Below are 24,506 nucleotides of genomic sequence, written 5' to 3'. Positions count from 1 at the left end.
CTACATGGTGAATATATTAAAAAATATATCTATTCTTGCTTCCACCCTTTGTTATTGATAGTTTGCCATATAATACTGTAACTACAAAGCTACTTATGCTCTGTAAAATGCTGCACAGTTCTGACCTCAGAAATTTGTGATAAAATTGGGTGGTGATGTTACTATTGGTAAGGGTGGAGTAAGGCAACAGGCAAAATCTGTAACAGGTCTCTATTACCTGTTTTCTCACGTCGTACACCAAAGAACAGAACTGGCATCAATACTGTCATTGTTGCAACCACATAATTAGAAATCTTTACGATTTGCAGAATTTACACCTCTAACTTGCCTCCAGTTATTATACAAACGTTCTAGGTCATTAGTATTGCAAAACATGTCCATAACATTTAAACTGACCTGTGTTTTGTCACAGCAGGGAAGACATGTCCCCTTCACAGTTAAGCCTCACTTTTAAGACAACAAAATAATACAAGACAAAATACAGCATAACAGATCAATATATGGAGAGCCTGAGGGCTGATGACAAAGAAGAAAGGGGCCAGGCAGGAGGATTTTATGTGATTTTAGAAAGTAGGAAGAGAAAATAGCTAGGAAGAGGCAGAATAACAGATGCGTAGCACACGGAAAAGAAACACAGAAAAAGGAAATGTGAGAGGAGTGGAAGAATTTCAGCATACAAAGAAAATGAGAACAAGTGAGAATGTGGGGAAGAAGAAAACTTTGCCTAACAAAGAGTTTAAAAAGAAATGGACCTACACTAATCCTCACAACCCTATCAGGAAATGCCCAAAACCAGGAATGTTTCCATCCCAATATGTAAACCATGAAACCCATCCCAGCCACCTTCAACCCAAAGACAAAACTGCCCTCTGGTGAGAAATCACCCCCAAATTTGTGACTTACAAATGTAGGTCACCAGTGACGTTTTGCAACTGCATTTTTCCTCCATCTTCATCATGATGTCCTAAAATTAGGACTACCTTCCCTGTTCTTTATAGAGAACATAACCATAATACAGATAAAATACAAATTTAGCATCATAAGTGAATACCTTCACATCAATTTGCTACTATATGGTGCTAGGGAAGCGTTACAACTCTGTCATTTGGCTGGAAAGTGGGATGGTTGTCTGGGGAGAGGTTATTTTTGTTATGTTTTCCTGTTACATTATTGTACATAGTGAGTAATCTCAAACCAATGAAACAGGACTGTAAAATTCTAGGTTAAATACTTCCTTCCTACCAATAAGATACCTTTGTCTGGAGCCAGGCTGATGTTTCCCGAAATACCACTTAATATGATTCAGGTCCCTATCAGCCACATTATCAACCATCCAGATGCACTTCCTCACCTCAAACTATGCTGTGACCATTAGAATCAAATATTCAGAAATCATTAAACAGACAAATCAAAATAAATCAATGACTGTGTGTGAAGAGATCACAAGGGAGTAGTAAAATACAGCGGTTATCTGCCAAGAAAAAGTGAAAGGATAGAAAACACTAAGGAAAGGTCCTGTGAGAGAAAAACATGGAAATTGGAAGATGTTAGTTTGTAACTTTTAGTCTTTCCATTTTCTTAGTTTTACAGTGGTTTTTGCCCACATTTAGGGTAGCCTTACCTATCTTTTGGCACAGCAAGCCTAACCTAGATGGGGTTATAATTCTTTCTCCTAAAATACCACTTTCCATCACTCTCATGCCACTTTCCACCACCCTTATTTATCCCTGGCTCCCATTAATGTATAAAAAGGTAAGAGTCTTCATAGACCTCTGCAGCCCTTTGCACTATGTACTGAGGGAATGGATCTGTGATGATTCAGGTCTTTCTTGTTAAACCCAAGCTGATCATAGACAACTATCCTGTTAGGCTTTCCAACAGTGGTGATATACAATTCCTTTCTGTCATCTCCCCATACTGATTAGTGTTTCCCTGAAGACACTGGAATAGCATGATTTATAGTACTGTTAAATAATTCATAATGAACGACTCTGCAACTCCTTCAGACCATGAATTAGCAAAAGACAACTTTTGATGATTTTTCAAGATTAGCTCCTGTGTCCCAGTCAAGGCAAAGAAAGGCTGGAGTAGTGACAGTCTGAAGATGGAAACTCTCAGGTCACTCCCAGGTTTCAGAGTGAAATGAGTTCACAGCCATGCTTCAGAATCCAAAGCTGTCTCTGGACATTCCTGCAGTGATAAACTCAACCCACTTCTACAGCACATTGAGCTGTCCTAGCAAATGTGAAGTTGGGCTCAATGAACTGTGATTCTATGCCCTAAGACCAGGCTATGTCAGTTCAGAGTCTTTTTCCTAGGGACAAAGTGCAATCCCTGCCAAAGGCCAGAGACAAAAACTGCTGGAGACAGACTGAATGAAAACTCTAGACTTCCCTTCTGATTTGCAAGTTGGAGAATGAATGCCCACATAAAAAACTCTCTTTCTTTCCCATCAGCAGCTGCACTGTATTTCTGGAACTACAAAACTGTTATTTGCTATCGCCAACTTATGATCTTGGGAAACAAAGCCCTAACAAGAGCTGAGATGATGACTGGGCTGAGCCCAGTAAACTCTTATCACATGGGACCTGCCAGTGGGATATAGGGGGTGAGGGATGTTACTGTAGCCAACTTCAGGCTTCTATAGTACTGACATTGTAAAGCTGAACCACTCCGTCTTAGCCTAGTAGATGGAGAGAAAAAGACATGATGTATCTGATTTATTTTAAATATCAACTTTAGGAGTTAATATTCCTTCTTCTTCCCCCAGCTTTTATCACTGACCATGACATCATGTGGTATGGAATATCCCTTGGTTCAAATGGGCTCAGCTATCCTGACAGTGTCCTGTCCCACACTCGTATGCCCCTCCAGCCTGCTTGCTGCTGGGGTGAGGAGCAGAAAACCCCCTGGCTCTGTGTAAGCACTGCTCAGCAGTAATGAAAACATCCCTGTGTTATCAACACTGTTTTCAACGCAAATCCAAAACAGAGCCCCATACTAGCTACTGTGATGAAAATTAACTCAATCCCAGCCAAAACCAGCAAGCACCACTACCCTGGGCAGCTTCAGTCAACTGGCTTATCTGCACTGCAGTCCTACACTGAGTCAGACATGTCCTACTACTCATGGCTAAATTACATATAGACATGGTATTTGCTAGTCTATGCCTCAAAGATGCCTCTTTCCCACTTACCAGCTTGGGAATGGCAGGGGGAACAAATAAGGTAAAAAACCCACATCACTGTAGGCAGTATGTTTCTTGAAGGAGAATTAAAAATCCATATGAATTATAGAACATAGGAATGAGCTACTGTAAATTCATCTGAGGTAGTGTTCAAACCTTAGAAGGTAGCAAGATTACTTCACCCCAAATTCTCATCATACTTTAATATTTTTTAATGCAAACAACACTTCATGTCATCACTTTCTTACAAAGTCGTCTTCTGGTTTTTGGAATCAAGTCTCATTTACACCAGGAGAAAAGGCTGGGGAAAATGCTGTCAGGTAGTATGGAAGAAGGCAAGCCCTACTCTTTAAAAGCTCCCTGCTGGAACAGAAACCACTTAAGCTGGGTTTACTTTCCATGGTTCCCACTAGTCCCTTGGAACCCAGTCAGGAAAGCCTCTGACAGATATATTTTACCTGGAGGAAATCTGAGATGGAAAACTGCATCATCCAGGTAACCTCAGCAGACCAGTACCAATGAGATTTCTCCTGAGTGCCTTGTGCATTGGACTACATGTACTAAGGGTTGAAAAGCATTTTAATCTGCAGGTTAACACAAACCAGCTGTCACTTGAAGGCAGAGGATCAGGCACCCATTTATACCAGCCAAGAATCTGTCCCTAAGGTCCAAATTAGACCTACAGTTTCCCAACATGGAACAGTAACTATGGATTTTAAAGACACCTATTTTAAGTGCAAAATAGTAACATGAATGGGAATGCTCTGGAATAACTTTAAGGGAATGTTATACATGTGTTTTTAAATTATATATACTATGTTTTGTTACATGTTATGTTATTCCATTAATATGTTTAAGCTTCTAATATTCATCAGAATTTGAAAAATAACCTATACAAAAAGACTGTAACTAAAGAATAGGTAGCCAAATATGGCTCACCATGCCAGACTGAGCTTGTTCTCACTACTCTGGCTATCTGAAAGTCCAGTTTGGGCTCCTTGGGTAGTTGGTGGGGAGAAGAGCACCATAACAGAACTATTCAGCCCATCTTAAGGCAGCTGTCAGAAAAATCAGTATGAATTTCTCTTGTAGAATAAATGGGATTTTCTACATGGGGTATTTTCCAACACATTAATCACACTGTGATTATATAAAGAGCATGATGGGAATTCATTTCAGCTAATACTAACTATTTAGCTTGGCTAGTTTTCTAGATTTCCACTATAATTAGAGGCACCCCTTGAGAATAATACATCCCCTTGCTCAGATACTGCTGTTAAGACAGGATGAATTACCTTCTGGGAATGCTGCTTGCTCCCTGTCAGCTTCAGTAGGACCACGATTTTGGTGAGAGACTCTGGACATGTATACAGTTCAAACAGTATATTTGTGCTTTTATGTGGACTACAAATATAGTTCTGTCTTTCCTGTTACTAGTGGGTCTGGATCCTCCAGTATTTTGCTGGGAATACAGAGTCTCTTGTCAGAGCAGCAGTGAACCACTCAAAAGATGAAAAGATGGACACTGACTGAAAAATTCACAGATCAAATGGTTGAGCTGGTTGCCAGGTCCGGGGAGAAGCAACGCAAACATTCCGATACCTAAAGTGGCCTTCAAGAAATCTGGAGGGGGACTTCTTACAAGGGTATGCAGTGACAGGACAAAGGGGAATGGCTTTAAACTAACAAAGGGTAGATTTAGATGAGATATCAGGAAGTTCTTCCAGTGAGGGTTGTGAGACACTGGCACAGGTTGCCCAGAGAAGCTGTGGAACCCCATCCCTGGCAGTGTTCAAGGCCAGGTTGGATGGGGTTTTGAGCAACCTGGTCTAGTGGAAGGTGTCCCTGCCCATGGCAGGGGGTTGGGATTGGATGATCTTCAAGTCCTCTTTCAATGCAAACCATTATATGATTCTATGATTGATCCATGAAATCTAATTACCTTTGAACAAGTACACAGATGCATATAGTTTTCAAGTACTACTTTCACACAGAATGATGAATATTACTGCACATTATTTTCTCCTCTCAGAAGAAAAGGTTAAGCATCCTTTTGATTGACAGGCATACCATCCAGAACACTACAGTAATATAGACATATGAGCAGATAACGTTTAGCAGTGCATTTTAAAGGCATGACTAAAAATGTACACATAGAAATGCTCTTGAAAGAGAGGTGAGTCAGACATTCAGCAATTACATTGTACTTAAAACGAGCGAGAAGGATGCTGGTGGGAGGTCATGAGAGATCATTTTGTCAAGCAGTGTTAAATGAAGCATTTGCCTTGTGTCTTCCTTCAGAGCTACTCTGTGAAACACAGCATCTAGTAATTTAAAGGTGGAATGAAGAATAGGCAGTGAGTTTTCAGAAGAAAAGCCTGGCCATATTCATTTGCTTAAATTTGCAAAATCATGGACAGGAAAAGATGAAAAATGACTTTGCATGTAAGTCAACACACCTCTGCAGGCTCCAGCTCTCTGCTGAAAGGTGAAGAGAGATTCTGAGGGTCCTGTGCAGGACCTTTGCAAGCAGTGAGACTTATTTTCATTTAACTGATGTTTAATTCTGGCATCCACTGACAGGCAGAGTAGCTTGGATGCTGAAAATGTCCCAGTTTCTCCACTGAAAGTGTGGTGCTGTTATCAAAATCATGATGTCACTTATATTACAGATACCATGTATTTGGAGTGAGATATTCAGGACATACAAAGACTGCCTTGGTGTTTCCATCCCCAAAATGTATTTTCTTCAACATTTTCATCTCAGCTCAACATTTTTCCTGCCTGTCTTTAGTTTGACCATTCCCACACGAGAGCAACAGATAGGAACTCCCACTGACTGAGATAACCATTTGAAAAATGGCTTGATCATACCAATCTCCTGCAACCTTGATGTGAAGTACCAACTGCAGTCCCTGTGCAGTTCTGTGTTCTGTTTTGGCTATTTCCCTGATCCAGCTGTGGATTTGCTGATCCTGTGCCAAGTATTCTGGGCCTTCCAAAGTTCTTGGTGCTCCCCAAGTGTCTTCTTATGCATGCAATACAGTTATATTTAATATTCCTTCATCAAACAACAGCACACAAGGGCTTGACACTGATTTCCTTGGAACAGAACATACACATAGTGTAGCAATGGCCATTGTCCCAAGAGGCAAGAATCTGAGTGCTACTGATTATTGCGAGAGAAAGGTGTCCAACATGAATGTCATGTTCCAGCACAGCTTGGCATATTTAAACATCACTAACTTTATGCTAAATACAGATGTTAAAGAGCCCTACAGGTGCTGAGCTGACTCCTTAGTTTGTCCTTTGTGACTGTAGTGAAAGTACACATTAGCATTTGCCCTTTAATGGGATTTCAAAAGCCTTTGGAATCCTTTAACAAATAAAAAAAAAGAAAAAAAAAACAAAAAAAGAAAAAAAAAACAGAAAATAAAGCTGCACTTTCAATTAATGAGAACAATTACTTCTAATTACTTCTAAAGCTCAGACATTCTTCAAAAGAAGAGATATCATTTTGCTTTAATTGCTAGGTGTGTTGAATAGGCAATTAAAAACACATAAAATTTGGACCCACAGATAACAAGGAGCAGATTTCTGTCCTGAGCAGATTACAGTTGTGAATGTGCCTCTGTTTTCACTTTGAAACCTATAAAGGGGCTCCCTGGGCACATTCCATGGTTCCTCCGTTATTGTCACTGCAGATACGATATCAGCATTTCCATTACAAACACTGAATATTCCTGCAGATAGAAGCATGGCATTACTCAGCCCAGGAGAGCTGGATCTGTATTGTTTTAAAAACATTGTGTTGCTTGGGCTTTGCATTCTGGAGCATGAGCTTCAGCAATTAAACAGTGGTGGGGACTGTGTTGGTCCTGAAGTACAGATGCTCTAAAAGAAATCATCTCTCTAATAGAAATATGTCCCTTTACCCCATCTGCACCTCTCCTCCAGGGATATATGCTATTAACCTGCTGGAGGGACTAGCTCACAATTACACAAAATTGGTAGGAAAAAAGGAATTCATGTGATTTCTCACTCTTTTTTTTTGTTCTCACTCCTGCAAACACTGAACACACCAGCTTTATTGAGGAACTTGCTACCCCTTGAACTGAAGAAGGCAAACCCTAGAGAGCCGTATTCTTTTCTGCTACACAGTATCATCATGGGACAAATTTACATATGAATCAATTTGTGATGCTATTTATCTGCAAACCAAGAATGACTTATGCAAAACAACAGTCACAGTCACTGAATGTACTTTGCAAACTGGCATAGCTTCTGTATTGCAGCCCCATTCTGGTTGTTCATTTAAATACTGCCTCTTTCCAATACCCTTTCTCAGTTAAGGAAACTGAGGCTCCCTGATGACACTAATAAGGAAATATAAATAGCAATTCCCAGAGATTACTAAAGGTTGAAAGGATTGCAAGTGTAAGATAGCCTGAAGTCCAAAAGTTATGGCTGCCCATCACTCCAGCCTATCATGCTGTAGGGGTAGCAGTGGGGTAAAAAAGTGCAATCCAGGATTTATTCATAACAAGTGCTCACACCAGCATGCAGAACACATATTTGAAGATCCAGACTGCTGTCCCTGAACTTTCCCTAGCATGAAAGCTAATATGCTTTAGAAGATTCTTCAAGTTATTTTTCTGTTCATGCAGCCCATTGAATTTTAGTCATACCTATAGTTAATAGGGGACATTACTATACAATGGGTTTTCAAAGAAAAAGCAAACCAGTAATTGCTGTGGGGTTTTTTTTGTTAGGTCTATGCTCAGGAAAGCACAAAGTACATATTTCATCTATCATGATTTATCATGCACATAAACTTTTCCATCAAGACATCTTTACTTGAAATGCTTGCATGCTTGGAGCAGATGTGGTTTAACCCCAGCTGACAGCTAAGTACCATGCAGCTGCTCACTCACCCCTTCCACTCAATGGGATGCGGAGGAGAATGAGAAAAAGGTAAACCTCATAGGCTGAGATAAGAACAGTTTAATATTTGAAATAAAGATAGTAATAATAACAGGAAACAGAGGAATCAAATCCAAGAAAGACAATTGACACACAATACAACTGCTCACCACCTGCTGACTGATTCCCATCCCATCTCTAAGCAGTTATCAGGGGCTCCCAGCTAACTCCTCCCAGTTTATGTACTGGGCTTTATGTGCTGTGATATGGAATACTCCTTTAGCTAATTTGGATCAGGTGTCCTGTTTCTGCTTCCTCCCGGCTCCTTGTGCCCTTCCTCACTGGCAGACCATGAGGAAAAGTCCTTTATCAGGGTAAACTTTATACTAATAATCAGAGCAGTTTCTGTACAAATGAGAGTTTTGATAGTAAAAAGCTCTAACTTATTTATTTATTTAACAGAGATGCCTTAAGTTTGGTTTGCTTAGCTGATGGCATTCACAGTGTTGTGTCCTCCCTCTGCTGACGACAGCTCTACTTTGCACTCTCTTTACTGGAGGATGTAGCTCATTTTGCACTTTACAGCATCCATCCCAAAAGCTCCCTGGTACCATAAAGGATCAAACCAACAGGTCCTTCTGAGTTCCTAAAGCAAAAATTCATGGCAATGCATCTAACCTGTAGAGACAGTGTGATGATACCTGTGTTACTTCCAGTCCCAGATGTTGAGGGTCACTCCAAAAGAAGCTGCCCAGGAAGCAAAGTGTGCCAATGCTGCACTATCACCCTGCTGTGTTCACTGCTGGCTCTGGGTGACTTCAGTATGCATGATACAGCTCCTGAACACTAGATCTTGTGATTTCAGACCTCTGCCTCTAGCAGCTTTCTCCCAAGAGGCACCTGACAACAGCTAAATCTCACCCAGAGAAATTCAGAAACTTTATGGCAAGTAGAAATCAGGACTCTGGAGTCTGATCTGATTCACCTGAGAAGCAGAAAGAAGAAGATCCTTCACTTAGTGATGGGAACCTGGGAGAAGGAAGACCCTGCCTAATGGATTGTTAGGGGAAGACTTGATATGCAGAAGGGCATTATGCTCCTTGCTTTTCCACTTGGCTGCTCCAGCTTCCCCAACCATCAGCCCCAGGACAGTTGAGCATTGCCAAGCTAAGCAAAGAAAGGATAGAAAAGAATAAATATGAATAACAACTGATATGAATGAGCTGTGTAAATGAGGAGAAGTGATATTACTGAGAAGGCTTCCTAGGGCTCCAGCACATTTGGGTTCTGCATCCCTGATATTTTTCCTTGCTTTATGTGTACAGAAAGAGATGCAGCACAGATGGAGAAAAAGAATTGCAGAGCTTCAGACACAGAGCCTGTCAGTACAACTGGTGAGGAATTTTCTGTTTACAGGCTTCTGTCCTCTCAGAAGATGAAAGGTCATCAGAAGTGAAGGCATTTGAGCGAGTCACCTCAGTGGACTTGAAATAGAATATTTCTCTGTGCTATCAGAGAAAGGACAAATGGTGAACCTCTTGTTTTGCACCGTGTTTGCATGTCACATTCAAAAGCATTAGTATAAATGAGGATTTATACATCTGAAAATAGTCCTTCAACATTAAGGTGGTGAAAAAATATTTGCCTGGAAAAATTTGATATGTACAATATGAAAATATTCCATGTACAGAAAGCCAAGTAGACCTAAGTGAATATTTCATACTTGGAGCATGAGATGCATACATATTACACTACATCAGGGAGTGCTAAGACATATTTATAATTTGAAGGACTTCATATACTGAAGCAGCTTCAGTGTAGAAGATGAGATACCAATAAAAAGGGAAGTAATCTTGAAGAGAGCTGTGTTGTATTCCTGGGAAAGCAAGGCAGCAAAGATAAACTGTGACCATAGATGCGTACTTGGTTGTCTGCCTTCATAAATATGTATTAGCTAAAAACAAGTATATCTAGTACATCTGTCTCAACATGTGTGTAAAAACCTAATCAATATGAAGGATAAGAGAGTACAGGTCTGGTCTGGTGAACGCATAGCTGTAATATATGTATGTTAATAGAAGTCTGGGATGGTAATGAGTGTATGGATACTTCTATAAATATGTACACATGAATTGTTTGCACTGAACTTTGCTCTTATTGGCAATGCTGAAGCAGCGGTTTGGCATTGCTCTTCCTGACTGGGTCACTACTAATCAATAGCCTTATAAATCAGAGCTTTTAGTCCACTGCCAGTCCTTTTTCTCATGCAAACACTTGTCAGGATAAATTAATGACCAGTCAGGTCCTTCCCTCGTCTTGCTGTTGCATGGAGTACTGCCTGCATTTATTGTAGTAGCTGTAATTGTTCTCTTCCTTTGATGGTGAAGGAAAGAGAACACCATCAAGTCCTGCTTTCTCAGTGGGACTTCTAGGCTTGCTGAGAGGCTCCTAGACTTGCTCCCAGTTCACGCCCAGGTAACCAGCAGGGCAGATCCCCCTTTGGGAAAAAAAACTCAGCTGGAGCAGGAGCATGTGAAGAATATGGATGGGAAGCCATGTAGTGCACCACAGCCACAGACAGTCCAACCATCCAAACTATCGTCTTACAGATGAATACAAATATAAAATGCAATAAACAGAAATAATAACAGAGAACTTTGTCAAAGTGAAGGAAAGTTACCAGGCAAGTCCCTCACAGATCTGTCCCAGGGTCTATTCAGCTCAGCATATTCATGAATGCTCTGGAAAAGAGAATAAATAATATAAAAATATTCAGAATAGTCAATTCTGTGCTGATTTCGAAGACTCACAAAAGGATCTCACAATGCTGAGTGACAGGGTGATAAGACTGCACTTGAATTTCAATACTGATGAATACAAAGTAATGCATTTGGGGAAAAAAAATAAAACAAAGCATAACGACACAGACAAAATTACAGGTTGTAGGAATTATAAAGAGGGAAGAAAAGGAGAGGAGAGGTCTGTATAGCACAGACGAGGAAAAAATACAAATAATTATTCATAAAGCCCAAGACCTAAGCAGTCTGAAATAAAATGATCAGAAGGAAGGTTTAAAAGAAACCAAACACAACGGAAATTACTTTGTCATACACTTCACAATTAAATTGTGGAACTCATTGCCACAGGAAACTATAGAGACAAAAGTAAAATCTTGTTCATAAACAGCCTAAACTCACTGATACAGAATATGTCATTGCATATTAATGATGGCTCAGAAATTGTCTGGAGTCCTGTTTGCCAGGAGCTGGTAGGATGTACTGGATAACTTCATACACAACCTCTTAATCCCCATCCATGTGAATCACTGATTACTTACAGTTGACAGGATTAGAGACTATATGCTTTTTGTCCAGCTCAGAAAGCTGGTTCTTACATTTTCAATAACACTATACTTTATGCAATAACCCACTTTTTCTTTTTTTTTCTTTTTTTTTTTTTTTTGGCGGGGGGGGAGCCACTATAGAAAGTGCTGTACATTTCTATCAGAACTAGGTGTGGAAAAAAAAATGGAATATACTACTTCTTAAATTGCCAGCCTAAAAGAAAATGTATTATTCTACTTGCTTTCCTAATTACTGGGATAATATCCATACCTTAATCAGCATCCCTGCTTCCCCATCTCTCTGACCTTGCCACAGACTTGATTCTTCAAAGCTGCATAGCAACATAGGGATCATCAGTCATGAACAAAAAGCGTCCTGCTTGTCAGTACAGATTCGCAGCGTGGCTTCAACCATATCAGAAACTCAGTACAGCCCCAAAATAAACATGTTATTTCATGAGTGGTAAAGTTAAAAAAGACTAGTTTATTGCATATTTGTGTCCTACATCCTACAAGTCAGGTTTTCTGCCTTTCTGCCTTTTCTGCCAGTACTTTCAGCTCCTTCCAGTAGACCTTTTTGGGTCATATATAACATGGCTTGTAGGGACTGACTAGGTGTCTTTTACCCCTCAGGATGTATGAACTTATAAATGCCTCTATCAGTGGGTCTCACCAAGTTTTTTTCTTTGGCATTCTTGTCCTTTATTTACCTAAGTAGGTTTAAGAGATATGATTAAGATCTTTAATCCTCCATCAGCTTTGAGTGAAAATGGCCAACTGCATCAAAAGCTGCAGGAGGAGAGCCAACAGATCAAGAGCTTCATTGCACAACTTTGAATATAAGACAAAAGGGTCATATAAAAAGTGTAACACGCTGCTCTTTGGCTATTTGCAGAAATTCTGAAACTTCCACCCCTGGGGATATAGTGATTAAGAGAGAATCCCAATATGTATTAAAGGAAGTGCACCCTTTTCCCTGATATCCGTCACAGACAGAAAAAACTTCCAGGATATTTTAATTTACAAGAACATATTAGGAAATACAAGGGCTTTGAAAGAAGTGCCCAAATCTGTAAACATTTTCAGTGTTTTCTGTTTCACTATGAAGAGAGCAAATAGCTTTTCCTCTACAGTACCTGATGAAACAAGAAGAGACAAACACAGCCACACGATGGAAACAAATTGCAGACCCCATCCAATTACACAGTTCAAAATCTTAAATCATATGAACTGCAAGTCAGGTATTTCAGTTCAGTTTAGGTCAGTTCAGTTTAGAACAAGAAGAAAAGAAAAAATAGAATTATTTGAAAAAACTCATTTTGTCTGAAAGCAAAACATTGCAAGCCAGCCATGAGCTGTAAGTTCAAGCACCTTTGCTAAAAGCCTCTATTCATTTGCAGTTTATTGCATAGCATGAAGCTGCCCCCTCTGGTTATATTCTTTTTTAAATGCATGGAAGAGTAAAATATAAGATTAACCGTATGCAATATATATTCATTAGGCAAATATTGAGATGCCGAATCAAATGCATTACTTTACATAAAAAATTCCTCATAAAATATGAGTGGGCATCACATTTAATACAAATCACAAACAAGTGGCAAATGATTGCCCTGCACTCAAAAATAATATAAAATAAACACCTTCATATGCAACAGTTTCACCACTTACCTCCAAAAGCTATTCATATACACAATCCATTTATAACAGTAAACTGGATCTGGGTTTTGCCATTTTACAACTATTATTCCCTCAGGAGGGAGACAATATGAAACTTTATGGCAACTTTTCCTTAATGCTGCATGTAAATTGTTAGCAGCTCACAGAAGCAGAACAAGCAGTGTTGAGTCCCATTTTCCTTCCACACTTTCTTATTATTTATTTCTTTTTATTCCTTCTCCTTTTGAGAAATGTTTTCCATTAGAATATATCCTTTCACATCAAAATATAATCATTATTCAGGGAAAAAAAAAAAAGTCTGTAGGTCAAGATTCATTACTGCCTGTTAAGAGACCAGTCATTGCTATGGAAGGGCAGAAAATCAGCTCTGTTACAGAATCAGTACAACACTGAACCAGATGAAAATAAATTATTTGAGAAACAAGGGCACAGTTTGTTGGAGCAGCACAGGGGTTTACCATAAAAGACTCTTTCTTCACACAGGTGAACGCCAGGAGAAACATGAGGACAGTCAATTCACAGAAAGATGCCCAGAGCTGGCACAGCACTGGAGAAAGGCCACCGCCCTACTGTGGAGAAGTGTAATGTCTACCCCTCTACCAGTCAGTTCCTGACTCCCACATTACATCCCTCTATACAAGAGAGCCTTGCCTCCAGGAGTAATGCATGGCACTTCATGCACAGCAAGAAGACGCAAGAAACCCCACTACCATTGTTCAGCCCTGCCCATCCTGGTTTCAGCCATGATTTTAGTTTTAAAAAACAATCTTCATTATACATTTTAATTCAATGTAGTATTCTTTTAACCTTAATAGGTATAAGATTATACATTGTACATAACTTCAAAGGCCTTCAAGAGGCTTAGATTCTTAAAAATTCACTTTTCCTGTGATCAGTCTACACTGTGTGTTTTTTTACATTAACTTATGGAGAAGACTTGAATGTAACGGCCTCAAGGATTTAGCCCTGCGTTTCTGTTACTAGAGAATTGGTCAGGGTACCTAATGGCTGGGGCTGGCAGCTTTTGCTAGAACTATAAATCCAAGCTAATATGGAGTCAGGAGAGTAATCAATGCAAACTTTCATGTGCATCCACATCAATCCAGACAGTTTCACCATTCGCAGGCACATCACAGAGCAGATTCATAGCTAACAGAGTCTCTGGAGGTTCTGTGATGATTTACACTAGCTAGCCTACAGTTTCTGAGTTTTGGACTTTTACATCCCAAATGGGCAAGAGTCTCTCAAAGGAAAAACAATAGGAAACAGAAAGTAAGATATTAGAAGGGCAGGGAAAGAAGGTGTGTTGGAGCCCTTCTGTCAGAAAAGAGATCAACACAAGCTCTCAGAGCTTCCGTGAGGATGCACAAGATGAACTACACCGAATTGTAGCTGCTGATCAAAAGGGGTTGAGCTCCAAGATTGCTATTTTGCCCTCCTTGCTGTGCTGTCTGTATTCTATTGCTCTATCAACAACCTCTTTCTCCTTCTCTCTGTGCCTTATTATCTCATCCTTCACTCCTAAATCTACAAAAACATGCAATATACTGAAATGCCATCATCTATCTTGCCCAAAGGATGAAATTCTACCATTTGAATTAAAAGAAGGAAAAATAGCACGGTTTATATCTTATCAGGCAGAATTACTACTTTAATCCATCATACTGGCTACAGTGGAAAAATTATGGCCCAGAACCCCTTGAAGACCACTTCATTAGGTTTTAATTACCTATGACACTGCTGCTGTGATAAGAGACACAGCGTATTCTTGATTTCTACATGAATCATGGTAAGTGAGCTGTTTGGCCCTGATTAACGTAGTACTATGAGACTAACTTGAGTGATATTAGGAGAGAGTATGACAGTGTCTTCCCCAACAGAAGCAGGGGACATGCTTTGTAAGTTAATATACAGTTTTGCTTCCTCCCTTTTAAAATTTTAGAATCACAGTGCTAGACAATGTATCACCTTTCATGATCTTACAACTATTTGCATTTGTATTAGTTACTTATACCTAGTTTTCAGGGGAGAAGTGGCTGCATTGCAACAAGATGCTGGAGAGTCAGCTTCAAAATTTGCATAACTGATTTGAATATTCCATAACAATATTTTTCTTCTTCTGCCTTAGGAACCAAGTACTGCACGCTAATGTGTAAAATATGACTATCACAAATGGACAGGCATGAAAAAAATACACAGAAAGAAAGGGAAAAGAAACTGTATGCCTTCTTCCAGCCAAACCAAATGGCACTATCTGCTGTTAACTTGACCTATTACACCAAGATGGTGGGAAATCTGTTGAGGAAGGCAGAAGCAGGACTAAACAAAAAAAAAGGAAATACTGCATTCCCCAGCCATATATATGAAAACAAAAACAAGCTGATGTTATTTTTTATTTCTTCCCCAGGAATAACATTTTTTGACAGTGCTGAGATTAACTGTAGCCACATGCTCAGAATGTGTGGCCAGACACTGCACTCAGAATAACACTTTATGACTTCATTCCCTGGTAGGTCTTGCTAAGCTTCTCCAAAATTTTTGATGCAGAGCATTATCACACTGCTGTGGTATTGATTGATCCACCGCAATATGGGCAGGAGGTGCTCACATAGGCTTGAAATCCCATGCTTGGGTTTGCAAATAGTTCCCCTAGGTAAGATTTATGTTAGTGAGATCGGAAGAAGTGAAGCAGAGTTCACAAGGGTTTTAGAGATGTAATTCCACCTCCTAAATAGTTTGTGTATTTTAAAACTCATGAGTAAAAAATGCACATATTATTTACATTCATTGCTCACAAAAACTGTGTTACCGGAGGGTTCTCAGTGATTATGCGAGAAGGCTAACCTTCCTACTTTTCTTAACACAGTACCACAATAGATTTTGGGATCATTTTTAATTGGTGTCTGAGAGAAAGCTGTAGTAATTCAATTTGATACTACTGGCCAACAGACAGCATGGAGCACCCTATGAGCTCAGAGGATAGCACTGTATTTGCTGAAACTACTAGCCCAGGGGAGCTGCAAAATTAGATCCAAGAAAGAGAACATAACCAAGTGAAAATTCAAATAGCAACAGAAATGTAGATTGCAGAAGACCGAGGATGATGAGGGGTCTGGAACACCTCCCGTATAAAGATAGGCTGAGAAAGCTGGGGCTGTTCAGCCTGGAGAAGAAAAGGCTGCGTGGAGACCTCATAGCAGCCTTCCAGTATCTGAACGGGGGCTATAGGGATTTTGGGGATGGACTCTTCGTTAGGGACTGTAGGGATAGGACAAGGGGTAATGAGTTAACACAGGGGAAGTTTAGATTGGATATAAGGAGGAAATTCTTTACTGTGAGGGTGGTGAGGCACTGGAATGGGTTGCCCAGGGAAGTTGTGAATGCTTCATCCCTGGCAGTGTTCAAGACCAGGTTGGACAAAACCTTCCATGATATGGTTTAGTGAGAAGTGTCCCTGCTTATGACAGGGGGTTGGAACTAGATGACCTTAAGGTCCTTTCCAACCCTAACTATTCTATGATTCTATAAGGATTCTTCTTCTACTGAAGTTGTGAAAAATGACAGCTATGACGCTAGGGCTTATACAACATCAACATTCAAAGACCCTTTGAAAGAACAATACTGCATTTTGATTAAATTGTTTAGGATACTTCAATCACTATTGGTTTTTTTTCAGATTAATTTTTTTTCAATTATTATTATTGCAAATTGATCTACACCCCCAGAGCTTGCACTGTGATAGTAGCAAGTATAAAAGCGCAAGGGTGGCTCATTACAGAACACAAGCAGGACCTAAACTATTTCCCTATATCAGTCATACATTAATTTACATTAGTTACTAATTACCAGTAGTTAAACTCCTCCGGCTCATGCAAAGAAGACATAGCAGGAAGTTCCTAAATCTCCTATATAACTTGGCATGTAAAAAGAGCTCTGCTGTAACTCGGCTCTGATCTAGAGCAGGTGGGAAGTACTTCAGTCAGCCACTTTAGCCTCAGAAAATACCAGGACATCAAATTCTGAATGTTTCTATAGATTCCAATAAAACTCCACTAGAAAAACTGTTCCAATGAACTATATTCTCCCTTATACTTTTAGAGCTGAACTTTGTTCCAAAATGGTTCCATGTCAATTTTTAATGGTGTGTACTTACATTAAACATGAATGGGATAAAAGATGCTCAAGGTAAAGAAAAATTTTATCTTTTTTTTCCAAATTTCCTGCAGATACAGACACACTCTTCCTGGACAAAAAAAAAAAAAAAAAAAAAACAACAAAAAAACACAACCCAGCCAGAAGTGCAATGAATATGGTTAGCATATCTATAAGCTGGTCTTTCTGTGTGAAGAACTGATAAAACTGTTCCTCTGGAGAAGCAGCCTATAAGAAATGTGATGCAGAACATAAGTGCAAGCTCCACAGAATAATCAATTGCATAAAAGCTTGGAAGCAGGTGGTTATGCAGCTATTCTACAAAAAGGATTTGGAGTTTCTAGGGGATCACAGAGTAAACAGAAGTAAATGTCAAACCTTGTAAAAATGAGGAAAAAATAAAACAACAAAACAAAAAAAAAAAATAACTCTTGAAATGCAGACAGAACTCCTTTGCAACTCAGAGCTGACTAAAGTGCTACGCTTTTCTTTGAGCATCACAGTTCAAGGACTGCATGGATCAGAGAGAGCAGAGAAAAACAAGAGCTCTAGAAAACCTAACCTGTAAGAAAGACTTGAAGCATGGGGTCAGTTCAGTCTGGAAAGAGGAGGCTGAGAAAAAAATAATATCAACAGCATAAAGGAGATATAAAAAACAGACAAAAATTAACTGTTGTTCATGCCTGCTAAAGGTAAGAGAAGAAAGAGCCTTAAGCTGCACAAATGGATGCTTAAACACTAGTAATAACTCTTCCAGTGTACAGATATTTAAGAGCTGGAACAGACAGCAGGGAGGAGTGTAGGCTGTTGTCATTATGGGTTTCTAAGAACGTGGCATCTAAACTTCATCCTGCACCAGAAGGGGGAAAAAAAGTATTCCTGGTATCACCTTTAATAAGCATGTACCTATTTTGTCTAGCAGATAGCCATCATCCTTCAGATTCAAAGCAACAAGGCAAAACACCCTAGCTTTATTCTGTCAGATAAAGGCTTCTGGCCTATTTCTAAAGGCTGGTCTGAAACTGTTAATTAAACTATACATGTGAAATGCTTCAAGATGCTCTAAAACATGAAAATGGGTTTGGAGCAAGGAGGAAAGAAGCTAGGACAAAGACAAATGCAAGTGAGAACAGAAGTAAAGAGTAGATGAAGTTCTGCTCTTTTGAGTCATGCTGGAAATCCAGGGTAGTTTTCCTCGGGTTCACATAGGCGCAATTAGCAGCAAAAAATCATCTCTTTTGTTAAACAAACTAGTTAAGGGTGCCATTTGCAACGTTAGCATCTAGCTACTCTTGCCTTATCCAAATCTTCACAGGACAAGGGAAATAGCCTGCATATGAGGTGTGTCAGTGTCACATCTCTGTCTCTGGTGAATGCCACAGTCTTTCAGCTACATAATCAGATTGCTGATCTTAGTGGCAAGAATGTTGCTGGGTAGGGCGCAGAACTGGAAACAAGATGGCTTTTTTTAACAAGAAGTTCAAGACGAATCCAAACTGGATTAGGACTTTCTAAATGCACATTGCTCCCAGGCCAATTGAAGAAGAGTAGGTCCTCCAAGAAACTGGGGGTTTGTGAGGAGGCAGCTTTCTCAGTCTGCTATTCATGTGCTTCAGAGTTTTTCAGGACAGGTAACTTGTGCATTCTTATTTCTCCTTTTGTAAGTTTCTCATTACATTCTTCATGCTGGCATTGCTACCAACTCAACCCATTTTCCATTCACTTGTACAGTATCATCCAGACCTATTTCCACTTGATGCCTCCCTGTTCCACCTCCCAGGCCCTGCTCCCACATGGGCTTGTTTTCCTTAAAGTTCTCTTTCCCTCTTAATTCCTGTGCACAGACTGTTGGCTTCCGTGACTAATTACCGAAGAGGAATCTAAGGCCCATAACCCAAAAATCATCCAGTCTTGAACCTCTGCAGAGTGCTGGCGTATTGTAGATAGCACTCGGAACCCACCTTGAGTACCACCAGCTGACAGCAGCAGGTTTGTAACTTATGGGCCACTTCAGGTTTCTCTTCACATGAGGCTCTATTGGGATTACTTTCTTGCAGCCTGAGGTTGCTCCTTGCACACTTGATGCAGGGATACCCATCAGCCAGCTACCAGCATGCCCAGCACACTCACAGCAAAATGTCACAATCGCATTGGGTTTCATGTCACATTCCTCTTTGTCATTCACTCTGTCACTAACGAGCTGCACAGACAATGTACCTGCTTTTAGTGAAATGAAGAATATGGAGCTATTATTTTACAATATAAGAACACACCTGCACCCGTTATTACAGCGTTCATGCAATCGGTTAGGAAGAAATCAGGAGCAGGCTGTAAAATACATGCCATTATAAGCATTCCCCGTATATTCTGCAGACTAGCAATCATACCTGAATAGGAAATATTTCTGTGCCTGAGAAAGCAGTCATACAGGAATCCACTTGGCATTGTATACTTCCCACTGTCCTCATGATGCACTCCTGCCTCTTTGCTAAATACTAATGAAAGGAAATTTAGGTGTCAGCCAAGGATAGCTGTCTATTGCACGTATTTCCCACAGCCTCCCCTTATAGTCAGTAAGTGCAAAATTCACTTTACCTCACTCCAGCCTGGACGATCAAGGGAATTTAGAGGTTGGATACGGTTAGAGATTACAACACATGCAGGTGTGCAATCATATATGTGTGTCTACTTTAATGTTCAAATATACTGCTTGTACTGAGAAGGGTCCAACATGATATTGCAGGAGTTGAGCAAACTTTCCTTTTCGTTGTTCCTTCTGCAGTCAGGTGACACCCAAGGACGCAAAAAAGAATGGGAAATCTGAAATACAGAAATTAAATGGAAATTACAACATTAAATTTGTTCACGTTACTAAATTCAATACCATAACAATGTATGCCCAAAGTGACAAAAAACATACTATTATTCTTCTATAGCGGCACTTCCTAACTTTTTGAGATATTGATTTTGCAATTTGAACAGCTTTAAATGTGTATGCGTACAGTTAGAGAGTGACTTCTGCATTTTTTTATAAAAAGAAAAAAATTGACTACATCCAGTTATTTATTAGTCTTTTAAAATGTCTGGGTACAAATTTTATAATTGTATGCAGTTTAAAGTATTTTGGTTTAGCATTTAGCAACAGTTCTACATCTCTGGGTCAGTATATTTTCTCCTCACAGCTTTTTCTAAGCCAAGACACAATCTCTTCCTATGTTCCCACAGATAAGACCAACACAAGTGTTGAACCCTGCTTTGAACATAAGAAAGGAAGCTACTACTGGAATATGCTCTCTGAGAATACTGCAACTTGTGTTCCTCATCTTTTTTTGCTCTCAAAGGACCCCAGGTCTGTTGTTCTTGAGGTCACATGAATAATCCTTTTGGGGATGGTCTTTACAGGACTTCAAAGATGCAGGGTGTGTGTCTGCCCATAGGGGTCGAGATGATCTGAAGGAAATGTGGGAAGGAGAAATCTGTTTTTGCAGATGGCTATTTTAGTGTCCAAAAGGTTTCGCCTAGTTTGCTATTGTTCTTTCTTTCCTTAATTTGGCTGAATTTTTAAGTATCTGGTAGGGTGTCTAGATCCAGGAAAAGGTGTTCTGTTAATGTGCATGTAGAAATTGGGAATGAATTAATAAAATGCCACCTCAAACTAAAAGGGGCTGACATCTTATTGCTTAAATATAAGCGTTTACTGCAGGTGCAAGTTTTCCTATTTTACACAAAAAGAAACTTAGAATTAAAAAAAAAAGAAAAAGAGGAAAAAGAAAAAATCTTCATGTTTACTCCTTTTGGCTAGGGTTACAAGAAGCAATCACTTCATCCCTGAGGGATGCCACTTCTGCAGCACATTGCAAAAACAAAATCCCACCCACACATAAGAAAACAGAACACGGTGTTAGTTAGCATAATTAGACTTCCACTTCAGTATTTCCACTCTTGGCATTCATCCTTTGCAAGTTTTGCCACATTATTAGAGACATTAGTGGTTGCTAATACACATGGATGCAATTAAGAGAAAGTAAAGAAAGGATTCACAAACAAGCAGAAGAGCTCTGTATTTGAAGAGGGTATAAAAACTGAATCTCTTATTCATTTTTCTATTTAAGCTGTGAAAGGAGGATATAGACTGATCAGTATGAAGGGCCTTGCAGCAAAGCTTGTAGTATAGATAGGAGAGTAGATTAAAGGGAAATTTACACTTTGTGCTGTTTCTTTTTTTTATAGCATTTGTGACTGCTCTTCAAAGTGAGAAATGTTTTCACTTGGATCTGTATAACAATGTTGTTGACACAGAGGGCATAATTCTACACACCACTAAAGTAATCAAAAACCACTGTTAGAAATAAGTCAGTGCAGATTTTTTCTTTTTTTTTTATCTCAGCCCCAGAGACCTTGTAGATTTTCAGCCAAAATTCTAATAAAATAATTTGATTTCCTGATAACCTACCTTTAATCTAAAAACAACGTCTAAGTTCCCTTTTTTGGAGAATTTCTATTTGCGTATATTTCCGGCAGAACATTGTAAGAGCCTCACTGGGAATTACCACTTAATGAATAAATGCCAAAGCTGAACTGAGAGTTTACTTCCGAAGCTCTCTCTTCAGGCTTTCCAGGGATATTGACATGATTCTGATTTTAGTTGGGGCTCCAGAGGAAACTCTGAATAGAATTAATTTAAGACAAGAAATTCTGCCTTGTGTGCTACCCAGGGGCCTCAGGTTTTTATTGAGGTCACTAGGCAGTCATGAATACATACTGAATATGAACAGTTGTCCAAATGGCTCTGTGAAAAAGAATAGCTGCTATATTGGCACTTAACTCTGTGTTTTCCCTGCTGAAGATGACGAGTTTCCCATTTTTCAGTAGGAACCTGCATAGAAAGATGTTTGGAGGACAGCAGAAAAGGATATAAGCCTGAATTCTCCTTTGCTTGTGATTGCAAACAGTTCAAGCGCATCTTCCCTGAATACAGCTGAATATAGAACGAGTTCACATAGCACTCAAACACATGAAGTAGGCTGACTCATAGAGAGATTCAGCGCATGTCAGTTCAGACAGTAAGGTAGGAGCATGGGATGAGCAGTCCAGCTATAGATGTCAATAACTCCACTGCTGAGGGTTTTCTCTCCTTCTTTAAGAACAGTGGGTGCTCAGGAAGACGAATTGGTCCTTCCAGAAGCAGTAAATACCCCTTTTTCCAATTCAGTTTTTAAAATAAAGTGCTGACAGAAATTCAAAACTGCTTGAGGGGACCCTTCATAGACACCTTTTTTGGGCATGTAAAATTTGCATATCTGGTTATATGCCCTTAAAAAGCGAATGAATAAGCTAGTAGTGAAATCTAGACATTGCCTACTAATTTTGGAGCTGATAGGGGCACTTAATACTAACCTTATGAGCAATCACATTGAATTCAAAATGTATTAGCCCAGTAAGAGTCTGTCTTCTCATAATCATACTGAAATGTTGTTCTCTATCACAGTTTGAGCAATTGCTGTGAGCTGGTGGATAATTGTAGGCAATTTCAACAGTACAGGCAAACTGACTCATCTCTTGCAAGCAAACATCAGGAGGGAATAGCAAGAAACATTTACTTACCAAGTAAATGTTGATCCTTGAAAATGCTCAGATCCAAGCACCAACGGCTTTCATGAAAACAAAAGCTTGATTTTAAACGTAGTTGTATTGACAAGGAGGTCTTTGGTGGCTACACCAAGGCACCTTATGTCCCTGCCCTAGATTTTGAGATATTCAACAGCAGTGATCCAATAAGATCTGAGTAAGTGTTTTAACCCCATCAGAAGTAAGGGAACATTTGGGATCTGGACCTTTTCTCTGCAGGGCTGCCTGAGAAAAACCTTCTGGGGCACCAGGACTAACAACTTGATAAGGAGTTAAATACCACATTATTTTGCTTTATTATCAACAGGAAGCTAAGAGATTTGTAGCATGGCATGGTTTGCTTCCATAGCAGTTAGGAATAACCATGAATAAATCATGGAGGTGCTTAGGTGTGTCCATATATTTGAATTAGAACATGTTTCCTAAGCTAATTAAAAAATATTCATCCAAATTATTTAGACTGGCACATATTCCATATTGGTCATGTCAGCATTAGACATATTTTCCCCCTGAACCTGTCGACAGACTAGTTTGCAGGCATATGTATTACCTGCCTAGCAGCCCCTGAATGAAAAAGGGGTAATTCTCTAGAAATGTTTTATCTATGGGTTTGCGTGCCTCTCCATATTAGATCTTCACCCTCAGTTCATAATACCTAATTACCCTGCTAGCCTGTGCTCAGTTATTTAAAGCCTAGCCCTTACTTATTGTATTTTACAGTTTAACATTAATAAATCAGAGGTTAAGTGGCTCAATATTACAAAAGGAGTCACTAGCTCAGTAAAAAAGGAGTCAGGATTATGTTGAGCTCCTTAATATTAGTAATCAGGATTTAAAAAGAGAACAGAGAGCAACAAATGCTAGCCACAGCAGGGTACAAAAGGGAAAGTTACTAGTCACAGAGAAGAGTGTCTCCTACCTGAACTGCAGACAGCTCTGAGCAGGTCCTACAATCTGTTGAATGCTTTTCCCCTGGAGCTTGATAAAAATCAACAGAAACTTCAAGACTTCAGTGGCTCAGATCAGGACAATGTTTTATACAATTAAACCTGAATAATCTTAACTCTAAAATAGATATGATATCATTAGATAACTTATTATTAGATAAATTGTGGCCTAAGTGGGGAACCAATGTGCATAGGGCAGGATGACTTTATTTTATTAGACTAGCTGATATAGTCAGAAAACCATAAAAGCTTTTGATCATCTGTTACATGCCTATGGGGTAAATGGGATGCTTGTCATGGTATGAGAGGGGAAGATAAGCTAGACAACGAGCAGCTTTGATCTTCCAGATAATATTACAGTAAAATCCCAGTCCTACTAGCCCTGAAGTGTTCAGAGCTCTTTGTTTTCTTCTTTCTTTCCTTCCTTCTTTCCTTTTATTTTTTTTTTTTGGTTTGGTTTTATTTGGGAGGGGCATGTGGGTTTGTTGGTTGGTTGGTTTTGTCTCTGAGGTTCAGATGTACAGTCAGGTTACTGAGGAATGGCTTCCATGGGCTAGCTGAGCCTTGATAACTTCCACAGCAAATACAGTGTAACACAAGTTATTTTCACCTCAGTAGATGAAACTTAAGCCACATTATCTCACAC

At 39.5% G+C, this 24,506-nt stretch overlaps 1 long non-coding RNA gene across 1 annotated transcript; it reads right to left on the bottom strand.

Annotated features, from left to right (window-relative positions):
- Window positions 1–10,725: 10,725 nt before the first annotated feature.
- On the bottom strand, window positions 10,726–20,109 carry LOC134165136 (uncharacterized). Its single transcript, XR_009965387.1, has 3 exons — window positions 19,881–20,109; window positions 18,192–19,485; window positions 10,726–10,851 (listed from the first exon to the last, which is right to left on the bottom strand). It is a non-coding gene; the product is annotated as an uncharacterized LOC134165136 (long non-coding RNA).
- Between the last annotated feature and the right edge of the window lie 4,397 nt (window positions 20,110–24,506).

Source organism: Pezoporus occidentalis, unplaced genomic scaffold (assembly GCF_034315485.1).
Source record: "Pezoporus occidentalis ecotype Australia unplaced genomic scaffold, CSIRO_AGI_Poc_V1 ctg23, whole genome shotgun sequence".
Classification (NCBI taxonomy): Eukaryota; Metazoa; Chordata; class Aves; order Psittaciformes; family Psittacidae; genus Pezoporus; species Pezoporus occidentalis.
The sequence above is the reverse complement of the archived record's forward strand: the minus strand, read 5'-3'. Positions and strand labels throughout refer to the sequence as shown.